Genomic DNA, 17,188 nt, shown 5'->3' on the forward strand with positions numbered 1-17,188 from the left:
GATGTGTTACTTGCACAGGATGGACATATAGATTAAAGGAAAATAACTGAGAGTCCAAAAGTATATTCTTGCATTAATTACCGGTTGATGACCATAAAAGACACCAAGACAGTTCAAAGAGGATAATCTTTTCAGTAAATGGTGTTGGGCCAATTGCATGTCCACATGCAAAATATTAGAACTTAGACTTCACCTTACACCATAAACCAAAATTAACTAAAAACTGACCATAAACTTAAGATCTAAAACAGTAAAACATTTAGAAGAAAATATAGGAGAAAATCTTTAAGACTTGAGATAGGCAAAGACTTCTTAGGTAAAACAAACAAGCCACAGCCCAAAAAAAGGAAAATAGTAAACTCTATCTTATTAAAATTTAAAAAGTTTGCACTTCAAAAGACATCATTAAGTCTGAGTAATTGAGTTATTTGTAGTGAGGTGGATGGACCTAGAGTCTGTCATACGGAGTGAAGTAAGTCAGAAAGAGAAAAACAAATACCATATGCTAACACATATATATGGAATCTAAAAAAAAAAGTTTTGAAGAACCTAGGGGCAGGACAGGAATAAAGACGCAGATGTAGAGAATGGACTTGAGGATATGGGGAAGGGGAAGGGTAAGCTGGGATGAAGTAAGAGAGGCATGGACATATATACACTACCAAATGTAAAATAGATAGCTAGTGGGAAGCAGCTGCATAGCACAGGGAGATCAGCTCGGTGCTTTGTGACCATCTAGAGGGGTGGGATAGGAAGGATGGGAGGGAGATGCAAGAGGGAGGAGATATGGGGATATATGCATATGTATAGCTGATTCACTTTGTTATAAAGTAGAAACTAACACACAATTGTAAAGCAATTATACTACAATAAAGATGCTAACAAAAAGGCATCATTAAGAACATGAAAAGACAAATAACAGTTTGAGAGAACATATTTGTAAAATACATTACTGACAAAGGACTTGATGTAATTCGTTAAACATTTGAAGAGGTAAGTTATTTTAAAGTAATCTTAATAAATAAGATCAAATTATAACACACTATTCCTATAAGCACAATATTATATTTCACTGATCTTGAGGATAGGAATGATGCAGCTGGTAAAATTATTTCATGAGATATGTACAAAAAGAACCTGAATGTGAGCATTTAAATATTTTCCATTTATATCTTTTCTTGCATATTTAAAAATTGAGCAACTTTGAAAAAGAAAATGTAAACAAATGACATTTGCTAAATTCATGTAAAATTTTTGGCAAGAAAATAAATGAAAGTTGAATTATTTATGTATGAATCAAATGTTTAGCCAGACAAAAAATATCTGTTTTGGGAGTCAGAGATGAAATCCTATTTCTATATTTTCCACAGCATTCTTACAATGAGAGTATTAATTTAACAAGATTGAAATTGACAGTATCATAATGCTTTTAATCTATGTAGTTCACTATATTTTGGTCAAGTTGGAGTAAAAGAATAAGGCTGCCCAGCTTCCAGATCTCTCTATCTGCCATTCATTATCTAGAATGCCATTTCTGTCTGGTAAAATCTGACTCAGCCTATGATGCTCCACTCAAACAAAATGAATGAAGAAACTCTTGAGACAGATGTAAGCATTATCTCCCTTGGGATTCACAAATATTTTGTAAATATCTTTTCTAAAGTCCTGTTGTATACTTTATTGGTTTTCATTTGTGATTCACCAGTATCTGAGAGATCATAATTATCAAAGACTATGGTATGATTTTTCATACCCTTCCCTGTGTGGCATATATGGGCACTTAATAAATACTGTTAAATGGATAGTTCCCAATGTTGGAAGCATCATGAATATATATCACTGTGAAGTAAAATTAATGTAAAGCCAGAACCATTGGAAATCCTTCTCTGTTCTGAGTTTATAAAACTGAATTATTTTGATCACTAAGGAGCTAAGATTAATGTTGTTTAATATTTTCTGAACTTTACTCTCTTTATCATTCTTTATCATTACTCATCTTCCCAACTTATTATTATTTTAACATGCAACCCATATTCATACATGCACACAGAAGCACAAATGTGTAAGCATGCATTCACACACATATTTTCTCTATTTTGCTGATATTTATTTCATTAAATTTGATTTTAAATTATTCCATGTTTTAGCTATTGTAAATAGTGTTTCTATGAACATTGGGGTACATGTATGCTTTCAAATTATATTGGGTTTGCCAAAAAGTTCGTTTGGTTTTCCCATACCTTACAGAAAAACCCAAATGAACTTTTTGCCCAACCTAATAGTTCTCTCTGGATTGGGATTGCTGGATCATATGGCAACTCTATTTTTAGTTTTTTTAAGGAACTTCCATACTGTTTTCCATAGTGACTGAACCAATTTACATTCCTACTAACAGTGTAGGACAGTTCCGTTTTCTGCACACCCTCTCCAGCGTTTGTTATTTGTAGACTTTTTAATGATGGCGATTTTAACTGGTGTGAGGTGGTACCTCACTTTACTTTTGATTTGCATTCCTCTAACAATTAACAATGTTGAGCATATTTTCAGGTGCCTATTGGCCATCTGTATGTCTTCACAGGAGAAATATCTATTTAGGTCTTCTGCCCGTTCTTTAATTGGGGTGTTTGTTTGTTCATTTGTGGGCTTTTTTGTTTTTGTTTTTGTTTTTTTATTTATCAATCTGTAGTTGAACATGTTGCTACTTACATTGACATCCCTTATGTATTTTTTTAAGATTCAATTTTTTTTGTTTATTTATTTATTTTTTAACATCTTTATTGGAGTATAATTGCTTTACAATGATGTCTTAGCTTCTGCTTTATACCAAAGTGAATCAGCTATACATATACATATATCCCCTTATCTCCTCCCTCTTGCATCTCCCTCCCACCCTCCTTATCTCACCCCTCTAGGTGGTCACAAAGCACTGAGCTGATCTCCCTGTGCTATGTGGCTGCTTCCCACTAGCTATCTATTTTACATTTGGTAGTGTATATATGTCCATGCCACTCTCTCACTTCGTGCCAGCTTACCCATCCCCCTCCCCATGTCCTCAAGTCCATGCTCTACATCTGCATCTTTATTCCTGTCCTGCTCCTTGGTTCTTCAGAACCATTTTTTCTTTTTTTTTTAGATTCCATATATATGTGTTAGCATGCGGTATTTGTTTTTCTCTTTTTGTTATTGAGTTGTAGGAGCTGTTAATTTATTTTGGAAATTAAGCCCTTGTCAGTCCCATCATTTGCAAACATTTTCGCCCATTCCGTAGATTGTCTTTTCATTTTGTTTACGGTTTCCTTTGCTGCACAAAAGCTTAAAAATTGGATTAAGTCCCATTGTTTATTTTGGTTTTATTTCTATAGCCTTGGGAGACTGATCTAAGAAAACACTGGTACGATTTATGTCAGAGGATGTCTTGCCTATGTTCTCTTCTAGGAGTTTTATGGTATCATGCCTTCATCTTTAAGCCATTTTGAGTTTATTTTTGTATATGGTGTGAGGATGTCTTCTAAATTCATAGATTTACATGAGGCTAAATTGGACCTCTTATAGCAAGTGTACAAATTCCAAGTACCTCTGACTTAAATTATGATATTTTGGGGACTTCCCTGGTGGTCCAGTGGTAAAGAATCTGCCTTCCAGTGCAGGGGATGCAGGTTTGATCCCAAGTTGGGGAACTAAGATCCTACATGCTGTGGGGAAACTAAGCCCACATGCCACAACTACTGAGCTTGTGCGCCTCAGTGAGAGAGCCTGCGTGATAAAAAACTAGAGAGCCCATGCACTCTGGAGCCCGTGTGCCACAACTAGAAAGAAGCCCATGCCGCAGCAAAAGATCCCAAATGCCTCAACGAAGATCCTGCATGCTGCAACTAAGACCTGACACAGCCAAAAGGATAAATTAAATAAATAAATAAATAAATAAATAAATAATGACATTTTAAAAGTAACATAGTACATAATCAACACCTACTATTCATACATTGATGTATATTTTACAAGGCAACAGCAGAAGCTTTATACTTTTTAATATTCAAAACACTTTTTCTGGTAGATAAAACAAGAAATATCACCCCCATTTTATCGGTGAAACAACTGAAAAAAATCACTGATTTTAGGTGGCATCATAAAGTAACAAACCTATAAAGTGTCAGCATTAGGCAGAATAATGGCGTTCTAAAGAAATCCACATGCTAATTCCTGAAACCTGCAAATATATTAAGTTACATGGCAAAAGGGAATTGAAGTTGTAGATGGAATTAAGGTTGCTAATCAGCAGACGTTAAAATAGAATGATTATCCAAGTGGCCCAGTATAATCACAAGAGTTTTTAAAAGTGAAATAAAGAAACACATTATAGTGAGTATACTAAAACCCACTGAAGCAACTAATTTAAGCACCAGATAAAAATGGTAAATTTTATCTTTTTAAATTCCATCTCAAGTTTTTTAAATGGTGTGTGTATATATATATATATATATATATATATATATATATATATATATGTGAAAGAGGGAAATAGAAGTGTCAAAGTCAAAGAAGGCAATGAAACAATGGATATAGTGATCCAATGTGCTAAGTCCTCAACTTACCATTCCTGGCTTTAAAGAATTAGGAAAGAATCATGAGGCAAGGAATGGGGCAGCCTCTAGAGGCTGGGAAAGTCAAAGAAATTGAATCCTCCTACAGCTTCTAGAAAGGAACACAGCTCTACAAACACACTGATTTTAGCCCAGTGAGTAACATTTTATTTTTTATTTTTATTTTTTTTAGTTTCAAACGAATTCTTTTTTTCTTAATTTTTATTGGATTATAGTTGCTTTACAATGTTGTGTTAGTTACCACTGTACAGCAAAGTGAATCAGCTATACGTATACATATAATCCCCTTTTTATGGATTTCCCTCCCATTTAGGTCACCTCAGAACACTGAGTAGAGTTCCCTGGGCTATACAGTAAGTTCTCACTTTGTTATCTATTTTACATATAGTATCAATATTGTATATACATCAATCCCAATATCCCAATTTGTCCCACCCCACCCCTTCCCCCTTGGTATCCATATATTTGTTCTCTATTTCTGCTTTGCAGGTAAGATCATCTATACCATTTTTCTAGATTCCACATATATCCATTAATATATGATATTTGTTTTTCTCTTTCTGACTTACTTCACTCTGTATGACAGTCTCTAGGTCCATCCACATCTCTACAAATGACCCAGTTTTGTTCCTTTTTATGGCTGAGTAATATTCCATTGTATATATGTACCACATCTTCTTTATCCATTCCTCTGCTGATGGACATTTAGGTTGCTCCCATGTCCTGGCTATTGTAAATAGTTCTGCAATGACCACTGGGGTTCATGGGTTTTTTTAATTATGGTTTTCTCTGAATATATGCCCAGTAGTGGGATTGCTGGGTCATAGGGTAGTTTTATTTTTAGTTTTTTAAGGAACCTCCATACTGTTCTCCATAGCAGCTGTATCAATTTACATTCCCACAAACAGTGCAAGAGGGTTGCCTTTTCTCCACAACCTCTTCAGCATTTATTGTTTGTAGATTTTTTGTTGATGGCCATTCTGACCAGTGTGAGGTGATACCTCATTGTGATTTTGAATTGCATTTCTCTAATGATTAGTGATGTTGAGCATCCTTTCATGTGTTTGTTAGCAATCTGAATATCTTTGGAGAAATGTCTATTTAGATCTTCTGTCCATTTTTGGATTGGGTTGTTTATTTTTTTGATATTGAGCTGCATGAGCTGTTTGTATATTTTGGTGATTAATCCTTTGTCAATTGCTTCGTTTGCAAATATTTTCTCCTATTCTGAGGGCTGTCTTTTTGTCTTGTTTATGATTTCCTTTGCTGTGCAAAAGCTTTTAAGTATCATTAGGTCACATTTGTTTATTTTTGTTTTTATTTTTATTACTCTAGGAGGTGGGTCAAAAAAGATCTTGCTGTGATTTATGTCAAAGTGTGTTCTGCCTATGTTTTCCCCTAAGAGTCTTATAGTGTCTGGCATTACATTTAGGTCTTTAATCCATTTTGAGCTTATTTAATCCATTTTGACTAAAACACATAGCCTCCCAAGAGAAAAAAAAAATTGTTTTAAATATTCAAGATCCAAACATTAATGTTTATTTCATATCTTGGTTCAGAGATGAAAATTGTGCTCAGACAATATTTTGACGTAAACAATGGCTTCAAATTATTTTTTAAGTAACCTGAGGTTTATGATTATGGCTAACATATATCTTTAAATCATTTACTTTTTTTTTAAATCCTGTGTTTTTGAAAAGCCACTTAGAGGATTAAAGATGTATGCTACATTAAAATAACTTCAGTTTGATAATACATCCTGATATGAGGAAGTCTGAGTTTTCTGTGCATTAGTTGAACATGAGAACTAGAAAATGTAGTCATAAATCATCTTTGGACATATGTAAGCTTAGATTTTATTGTAAATACTCAATATACTCATATTGTTTGAGTATAGTGCAATAACCCATTCAAAACATAATTAGTCATTGAGATTTACTGCTCAGAAAATTAGAAAAGTCTCTTGATCTAAAAAATGCAGTCGGTTATATAACAAGGAAAATTTACCTGAACATGAGGTATTTAAAGTGTTAGAAACAGTGTATTGAAAATGTTAAATTGTCAAAATAAAAAAGAAGGTAAGCTATAGGTTATGAAAGACATAATTTGTATGGATATAAAGTCACAAATATCATGAGATCTGTTGAAGGTAGTGTAAGGTTCATATAAATATTAATGCTTTTGTATAATGTATTTGGAACAGTTATAGCAGTTTTTATTCACTAGCTATTGACTGAAGTAATTATTATAATCACTAGTTACCCAGCAACTTCCTAATTAAAGATAAGGCTCTTAGCTATAATAGTAAATCAATAATTTTGCTTTAGCTTCTATTTCCCACATGGTTAATATTTTCACGTTATTTATTGGATGTAAGTAATGACAATAATTACAGACCAATTGGTTGTAATGCTATAAGAATTTAACAATTTTCAGGACCTAAATTATCTAAAATCATCCTCATGTAAAAGGCAAAGTTTACAACTTCATACCTCAACACTATTGCTAAACTGACCGTAATAGCATCAGATGAATTAATCTCTATACATTTATCAAATGAACATATTTGCTAAGAAACCAAGAATTTCATGGTGTGGTTCCTCAAAGAACTAATGTTTTATGGGCTTAATTTTACTAAGAACAAACATTCCTAATAGTGAGAAAATCATATAAGAGATTGCTAATTAAACATATTAAAATATTGTATTTACAAAATAATTCATCATTGAATGGCATTTTGCCAATAATTATCAGCAGGCAAGCTGTTATTAGGTTGATTCATATGACTTCAATAAAACAATAGTAGCAAATGTACAAAATGCCAATAATTAGAGCATATACAAATCTTTGAGGCTAAGAGTTTAATACTGAATATTAGTGCCTGATGGACCCAGGTACTAGAAATGAAGAAATTCATGTATTAAATTCATGCACAGCAAGGGAGTTAACAATTTTCTAAAAAAGCCTTGAAAATAACCAGAACAATTCTTACAGACTGGTTTAATTTTAACATATTTAATTTATTGTTGCCTTCTTGTACCCCACATGCCATCAACCAGAAATCCTAAGTAGGCAATCTGAATGTTGAACTTTATGATGCAGATTGAGTCAAAAATTTCCAAAATAGAGAAAAGGAGATAAGAGACAGAGAGAGTATATGTGCTCTGCCTATAACAGAAAAGACAGTCAAAACAAACAAGAGAATCTCCGTAAGATAGAATAATTTGCAAATAAGAAAACAAAATATTAGAAAATTTGACTATATTCTCCAAGGTCGCAAATCCATGCACTGATATATCTAGGACATGATCTTAATCCTTCTGCTTCCAATCTTTCTTTTGCCATCTTGGAGTGCATGCTAAATTGGACAATTTTGAAGCAACTGCAAAATCGACCTAATTTATTGGGGAGAAAAAGACTATAATAGGACTAAAAAACAATACATTAGGTAGCTATAGATTCAAATTTAGATACCTTATAAATTGCTAAAGCATCTCACAGGAAATAATGTAAAAATGAAGAATCTCATGATTATCTATCCAAGCAAGTTAAGCATTTGGTTCAGATTCAGTTGGCATAGCTTTAAGAAGTGTAGTCTTCAAAGCACAAAATCAGTTATTACTTCAACCCTTAACCTCAGAGGACAATTTGAATATTACCAATAGAGAAGGAAAACTAAGCCTAAAAATTTCATGGATAATCTATAGCCAATATTTCTTAAATAATAAGTCTGATAAATTGATTGGAATATTTGAAATACACAATGCCTTATTCATAAATGATACTACCTAGAATTATAAGATTTTACTTGAAAAAGCATTTGTAATATTAAAAACTGTATAAAAATAACTACCAACAATTTGCAATAATAGTACTTTCTCAAAAGAAAATTAATCATTTAGATACTTTTTGACATATTCACATATTTTTACTTTTACCCTTCTCAGCAAATTTTATGTTTTTCATCTGCTGCCATGAGAAATTGGTAAATTTTGGAATAAATGTCTATACTTATTTTTTGGCATCTTGCCAAATAATTATATATCAAGCACATTTGTTTTACGAAGAAATTAACATATTTGAAGTTTACTCTTTAAAAATTTTAAACTCACCTTCTTTTACAATTCTCAGTTGAACAAGTATCATTTTAGAAAAAGGCATGTTAATCATAAATGACCTACAATTGCAAGCATAGTTTCCTATGTGGATTATGAGCTGGTGGTAATTCTTGTAGTTACAATCAATAAAATACTTGCAATCACAACATAAAATAAAACATATGACACAGAATAAGTGTATGTTATTTTTTAAATTCATTTAAACGTGTATTTATTGAACTCCTTATAATACAAATTATATAAATGTGCTAATTCATATACATGAATTACGTTCAGGATTAGGAATACAAAGAAATGAATATAAGGTACTATTCCTACCTTCAAAGAGCTCATAACATAATGAGTTAGACATATGTAAAAGTATTAAGGATTCCATGAGGGAGGGGCAAGATGGTGGAAGAGTAAGACGCGGAGATCACCTTCCTTCCCACAGATACAGTAGAAATACATCTACACGTGGAAATGCTCCTACAGAACACCCACTGAACCCTGGCAGAAGACGTCAGACCTCCCAAAAGGCAAGAAACTCCCCACGTACTTGGGTAGGGCAAAAGAAAAAAGAAATAACAGAGACAAAAGAATAGGGATGGGACCTGCACCAGTGGGAGGGAGTCATGAAGGAGGAAAGGTTTCCACACACTAGGAAGCCCCTTCGTGGGCGGAGACTGTGGGTGGCGGAGGGGGGAAGCTTCAGAGCCACGGAGGAGAGCACAGCCACAGGGGTGCAGAGGGCAAGGCGGAGAGATTCCCGCATGGAGGATCGGTGCCGAGCAGCACTCACCAGCCCGAGAGGCTTGTCTGCTCAGCCACCGGGGCAGGCGGGGGCTGGGAGCTGAGGCTTGGGCTTCGGTGCTAGCTGGGAGGGAGTCCAGGAAAAAGTCTGCAGCTGCCAAAAAGGCAAGAGACTTTTTCTTGCCTCTTTGTTTCGCGGCGCGCAAGGAGAGGGGATTCAGAGCGCCACCTAAACGAACTCCAGAGACAGGCGCGAGCCGCGGCTATCAGCGCAGACCCCAGAGGCAGGCGCGAGCTGCAGCTATCAGCGCAGATCCCACAGCAACAGGGGCGCAGAGGGAAAAACGGAGAGATTCCCGCACAGAGGCTCGGTGCCAAGCAGCGCTCACCAGCCCAAGAGGCTTCTCTGCTCAGCCGCCGGGGCGGGCGGGGCTGGGAGCTGAGGCTCAAGCTTCAGTGCTAGCCGGGAGGGAGTCCGGGAAAAAGTCTGCAGCTGCCAAAGAGGCAAGAGACTTTTTCTTGCCTCTTTGTTTCGCAGTGCGCAAGGAGAGGGGATTCAGAGTGCCACCTAAAGGAACTCCAGAGACGGGCGCGAGCCACGGCTAACAGCGCGGACCCCAGAGATGGGCAGGAGACTCTAAGGCTGCTACTGCAGCCACCAAGAAGCCTGTGTGTGAGCACAGGTCACTCTCCACACCGCCCCTCCCAGGAGCCTGTGCAGCTCGCCACGGCCAGGGTCCCGTGATCCAGGGACAACTTCCCCGGGAGAACGCAATGCGCGCCTCAAGCTGCTGCAACGTCACACCGGACTCTGCCGCCACAGGCTCGTCCCGCATCCGTGCCTCTCCCTCCCCCCCCCCACCTGAGTGAGCCGGAGCCCCCGAATCAGCTGCTCCTTTAACACCGTTCTGTCTGGGCGGGGAACAGACGCCCTCAGGCGACCTACATGCAGAGGCGGGTCCAAATCCAAAGCTGAACCCCGGGAGCTGTACGAACAAAGAAGAGAAAGGGAAATCTCTCCCAGCAGCCTCAGAAGCAGTGGATTAAAGCTCCACAAACAACTTGATGTGCCTGCATCTGTTGAATACCTGAATAGACAACGAATCATCCCAAATTCAAGAGGTGGACTTTGGGAGCAGGATATATTAATTTTTCCCCTTTTCCTTTTTTTGAGAGTGTATATGTGTATGCTTCTGGGTGAGATTTTGTCTGTATAGCTTGGCTTTCACCATTAGTCCTAGGGTTAGGTCCGTCCGTGTTTTTTGTTTGTTTGTTTGTTTGTTTGTTTGTTTTTACTTAAATTTTTTTTCCTAATAAATGTTTTCTTAATAATTTTTCCTTATTTTCTATTTTTAGAAATTAAAAAAAAAATTTTAATAAGTTTTTTCATATTTTTATTTTAAAAAATTAAACTTTATTCTTAATAAATTTTATTCTTAATATTTTTTTCTTTTTTTTACTATAAAAAATTAATAAATCTAGTTTTAAAAATTAAAAAAAAATTTCTGAATACATTTATTCTTAATAATTTTTTTCTTATTTTTTATTATAATAGTTTTATTTTATTTTATTTTATCCTCTTTCTTTCCTTCTTTCTATTTTTTTCTCCCTTTTATTCTGAGCCGTGTGGATGAAAGGCTCTTGGTGCTCCAGCCAGGCATCAGGGCTGTGCCTCTGAGGTGGGAGAGCCAACTTCAGGACACTGGTGCACAAGAGACCTCCCAGCTCCACGTAATACCAAACGGCGAAAATCTCTCAGAGATCTCCATCTCTACATCAAGACCCAGCTTCACTCAACGACCAGCAAGCTGCAGTGCTGGACACCCTATGCCAAACAACTAGCAAGACAGGAACACAGCCCCATCCATTAGCAGAGAGGCTGCCTAAAATCATAATAAGGCCACAGACACCCCAAAACACACCACCAGACGTGGACGTGCCCACCAGAAAGACAAGATCCAACCTCATCCACCAGAACACAGGCACTAGTCCTCTCCACCAGGAAGCCTACACAACCCACTGAACCAACCTTAGCCACTGGGGACAGATACAAAAAACAACGGGAACTACGAACCTGCAGCCTGTGAAAAGGAGACCCCAAACACAGTAATATAAGCAAAATGAGAAGACAAAAAACCACACGGCAGGTGAAGGAGCAGGGTCAAAACACACCAGACCTAACAAATGAAGAGGAAATAGGCAGTCTACCTGAAAAAGTATTCAGAATAATGATAATAAAGATGATCCAAAATCTTGGAAATAGAATAGACAAAATGCAAGAAACATTTAACAAGGATGTAGAAGAACTAAAGAGGAACCAAGCAATGATGAAAAACACAATAAATGAAATTAAAAATACTCTAGATGAGATCAATAGCAGAATAACTGAGGCAGAAGAACGGATAAGTGACCTGGAAGACAGAATGGAGGAATTCACTGCTGCGGAACAGAATAAAGAAAAAAGAATGAAAAGAACTGAGGACAGTCTCAGAGACCTCTGGGACAACATTAAACACACCAACATTCGAATTATAGGGGTCCCAGAAGAAGAAGAGAAAAGGAAAGGGACTGAGAAAATATTTGAAGAGATTATAGTTGAAAACTTCCCTAATATGGAAAAAGAAATAGTTAATCAAGTCCTGGAAGCACAGAGAGACCCATACAGGATAAATCCAAGGAGAAACACGCCAAGACACATATTAATCAAACTCTCAAATTTAAATGTAAAGAAAACATATTAAAAGCAGCAAGGGAAAAACAACAAATAACACACAAGGGAATCCCCATAAGGTTAACAGCTGATCTTTCAGCAGAAACTCTGCAAGCCAGAAGGGAGTGGCAGGATATACTTAAAGTCATGAAAGAGAAAAACCTACAACCAAGGTTACTCGACCCAGCAAGGATCTCATTCAGATTTGATGGAGAAATTAAAACCTTTACAGACAAGCAAAAGCTGAGAGAGTTCAGCACCACCAAACCAGCTTTACAACAAATGCTAAAGGAACTTCTCTAGGCAAGAAACACAAGAGAAGGAAAACACCTACAATAACAAACCCAAAACATTTAAGAAAATGGGAATAGGAACATACATATCGATAATTACCTTAAATGTAAATGGATTAAATGCTCCCACCAAAAGACACAGACTGGCTGAATGGATACAAAAGCAAGACCCATATATACGCTGTCTACAAGAGACTCACTTCAGACCTAGAGACACATACAGACTGAAAGTGAGGGGATGGAAAAAGATATTCCATGCAAATGGAAATCAAAAGAAAGCTAGAGTAGCAATGCTCATATCAGACAAAATAGACTTTAAAATAAAGACTATTACAAGAGAGAAAGAAGGACACTATATAATGATCAAGGGATCGATCCAAGAGGAAGGTATAACAATTGTAAATATTTATGCACCCAACATGGGAGCACCTCAATACATAAGGGAAATACTAACAGCCATAAAAGGGGAAATCAACAGCAACACAATCATAGTAGGGGACTTTAACACCCCACTTTCACCAATGGACAGATCATCCAAAATGAAAATAAATAAGGAAACACAAGCGCTAAATGATACATTAAACAAGATGGAGTTAATTGATATTTATAGGACATTCCACCCCAAAACAACAGAATACACATTTTTCTCAAGTGCTCATGGAACATTCTCCAGGATAAATCATATCTTGGGTCACAAATCAAGCCTTGGTAAATTTAAGAAAATTGAAATCGTATCAAGTATCTTTTCCGACCACAACGCTAGGAGACTAGATATCAATTACAGGAAAAGAAGTGTAAAAAATACAAACACATGGGGACTACACAATACACTACTTAATAACGAAGTGATCACTGAAGAAATCAAAGGGGAAATCAAAAAATACCTAGAAACAAATGACAATGGAGACACAACGACCCAAAACCCAAAACCTATGGGATGCAGCAAAAGCAGTGCTAAGAGGGAAGCTTATAGCAATACAAGCCTACATCAAGAAACAGGAAACATCTAGAATAAACAACCTAATCTTGCACCTAAAGCAATTAGAGAAAGAAGAGCAAAAAAAAAAAAAAACCAAAGCTAGCAGAAGGAAAGAAATCATAAAGATCAGATCAGAAATATATGAAAATGAAATGAAGGGAACAATAGCAAAAATCAATGAAACTAAAAGCTGGTTCTTTGCGAAGATAAACAAAATTGATAAAGCATTAGCCAGACTCATCAAGAGAAAAAGGGAGAAGACTCAAATCAATAGAATTAGAAATGAAAAAGGAGAAGTAACCACTGACACTGCAGAAATACAAACAATCATGAGAGAATACTACAAGCAACTCTATGCCAAAAAAATGGACAACCTGGAAGAAATGGACAGATTCTTAGAAATGCACAACCTACCGAGACTGAACCAGGAAGAAACAGAAAATATGAACAGACCAATCACAAGCACTGAAATTGAAACTGTGATGAAAAATCTTCCAACAAACAGAAGCCCAGGACCAGATGGCTTCACAGGCGAATTCTATCAAACATTTAGAGAAGAGCTAACACCTATCCTTCTCAAACTCTTCCAAAATATTGCAGAGGGAGGAACACTCCCCAACTCATCCTATGAGGCCACCATCACCCTTATACCAAAACCAGACAAAGATGTCACAAAGAAAGAAAACTACAGGCCAATATCACTGATGAACATAGATGCAAAAATCCTTAACAAAATACTAGCAAACAGAATCCAACAGCACATTAAAAGGATCATACACCATGATCAAGTGGGGTTTATCCCAGGAATGCAAGGATTCTTCAATATACGCAAATCAATCAACGTGATACATCATATTAACAAATTGATGGAGAAAAACCATATGATCATCTCAATAGATGCAGAGAAAGCTTTCGACAAAATCCAACACCCATTTATGATAAAAGCCCTGCAGAAAGTAGGCATAGAGGGAACTTTCCTCAACATTATAAATGCCATATATGACAAACCCACAGCCAACATTGTCCTCAATGGTGAAAACCTGAAAGCATTTCCACTAAAATCAGGAACAAGACAAGGTTGCCCACTCTCATCACTATTATTCAACATAGTTTTGGAAGTGTTAGCCACAGCAATCAGAGAAGAAAAAGAAATAAAAGGAATCCAAATCGGAAAAGAAGAAGTAAAGCTGTCACTGTTTGCAGATGACATGATACTATACATAGAGAATCCTAAAACTGCCGCCAGAAAACTCCTAGAGCTAATCAATGAATTTGGTAAAGTAGCAGGATACAAAATTAATGCACAGAAATCTCTTGCATTCCTATATACTAATGATGAAAAATCTGAAAGTGAAATTAAGAAAACACTCTCGTTTACCATTGCAACAAAAAGAATAAAATATCTAGGAATAAACCTACCTAAGGAGACAAAAGACCTGTATGCAGAAAATTATAGGACACTGATGAAAGAAATTAAGGATGATACAAATAGATGGAGAGATATGCCATGTTCTTGGATTGGAAGAATCAACATTGTGAAAATGACTCTACTACCCAAAGCAATCTACAGATTCAATGCCGTCCCTATCAAACTACCAGTGGCATTTTTCACAGAACTAGAACAAAAAATTTCACACTTTGTATGGAGACACAAAAGACCCCGAATAGCCAAAGCAATCTTGAGAACGAAAAATGGAGCTGGAGGAATCAGGCTCCCTGACTTCAGACTATATTACAAAGCTACAGTAATCAAGACAGTTTGGTACTGGCACAAAAACAGAAATATAGATCAATGGAACAGGATAGAAAGCACAGAGATAAACCCACGCACATATGGTCACCTTATTTTTGATAAAGGAGGCAAGCATATACAGTGGGAAAAGACAGCCTCTTCAATAAGTGGTGCTGGGAAAATTGGACAGGTACATGTAAAAGTATGAAATTAGAACACTCCCTGACACCATACACAAAAATAAACTCAAAATGGATTAAAGACCTAAGTGTAAAGCCAGACACTATCAAACTCTTAGAGGAAAACATAGGCAGAACACTCTATGACATAAATCACAGCAAGATCCTTTTTGACCCAGCTCCTAGAGAAATGGAAATAAAAACACAAATAAACAAATGGGACCTAATGAAACTTAAAAGCTTTTGCACAGCAAAAGAAACCATAAATAAGACCAAAAGACAACCCTCAGCATGGGAGAAAGTATTTGCAAATGAAGCATCTGACAAAGGATTAATCTCCAAGATTTACAAGCAGCTCATGCAGCTCAATAACAAAAAAACAAACAACCCAATCCAAAAATGGGCAGAAGACCTAAATAGACATTTCTCCAAAGAAGATATACAGATGGCCAACAGACACATGAAAGAATGCTCAACATCATTAATCATTAGAGAAATGCAAATCAAAACTACAATGAGGTACCATCTCACACCGGTCAGAATGGCCATCATCAAAAAATCTACAAACAATAAATGCTGGAGAGGGTGTGGAGAAAAGGGAACACTCTTGCACTGTTGGTGGGAATGTAAATTGATACAGCCACTATGGAGAACAGTATGGAGGTGCCTGAAAAAACTAAAAATAGAACTACCATTCGACCCAGCAATCCCACTACTGGGCATATACCCTGAGAAAACCATAACTCAAAAAGAGTCATGTACCACAATGTTCATTGCAGCTCTATTTACAGTAGCTAGGACATGGAAGCAACCTAAGTGTCCATCGACAGATGAATGGATAAAGAAGATGTGGCACATATATACAATGGAATATTACTCAGCCATAAAAAGAAATGAAATGGAGGTATTTGTAATGAGGTGGATGGAGTTAGAGTCTGTCATACAGAGTGAAGTAAGTCAGAAAGAGAAAAACAAATACAGTAAGCTAACACATATATATGGAATCTAAGGGGAAAAAAAAAGGCCATGAAGAACCTAGTGGCAAGATGGGAATAAAGACACAGACCTACAAAGAATGGACTTGAGGATATGGAGAGGAGGGGTGAGATGTGACAGGGTGAGAGAGTGTCATGGACATATATACACTACCAAATGTAAAATAGATAGCTAATGGGAAGCAGCCACATAGCACAGGGAGATCAGCTCGGTGCTATGTGACCGCCTGGGGGGGTGGGATGGGGAGCGTGGGAGGGAGGGAGATGCGGGCGGGGGGAGATATGGGAACATGTGTATATGTGTAGCTGATTCACTTTGTTATAAAGCAGAAACTAACACACCATTGTGAATCAATTATACTTCAGTAAAGATGTTTTTAAAAAAATAAATAAATAAATAAATAAAATAAATAAAAGTATTAAGAGCCAAACTGCAGGGTGCCTTTATTTTATTTTATTTTTTTACTGTACTTTTTCTTTCTTTCTTTAACATCTTTATTGGAGTATAATTGTTTTACAATGGTGTGTTAGTTTCTGCTTTATAATAAAGTGAATCAGCTATACATATACATATATCCTCATATCTCCTCCCTCTTGTGTCTCCCTTGCACCCTCCATATCTCACCCCTCTAGTTGGTCACAAAGCACAGAGCTGATCCTCCTGTTTTATTCAGCAGTTTACCACTAGCTATCTATTTTACATTTAGCAGTGTATATATGTCCATGCCACTCTCTCATTTCGTCCCAGCTTACCCTTCCCCCTCCCCATGTCCTCAAGTCCATTCTCTACATCTGCATTTTTATTCCTGTGCTGCCTCAAGGTTCTTCAGAACCATTTTCTTTTTTTTT

This window comes from Balaenoptera borealis, assembly GCF_965194805.1.
Source record: "Balaenoptera borealis genome assembly, chromosome: X".
Taxonomy (NCBI): Eukaryota; Metazoa; Chordata; class Mammalia; order Artiodactyla; family Balaenopteridae; genus Balaenoptera; species Balaenoptera borealis.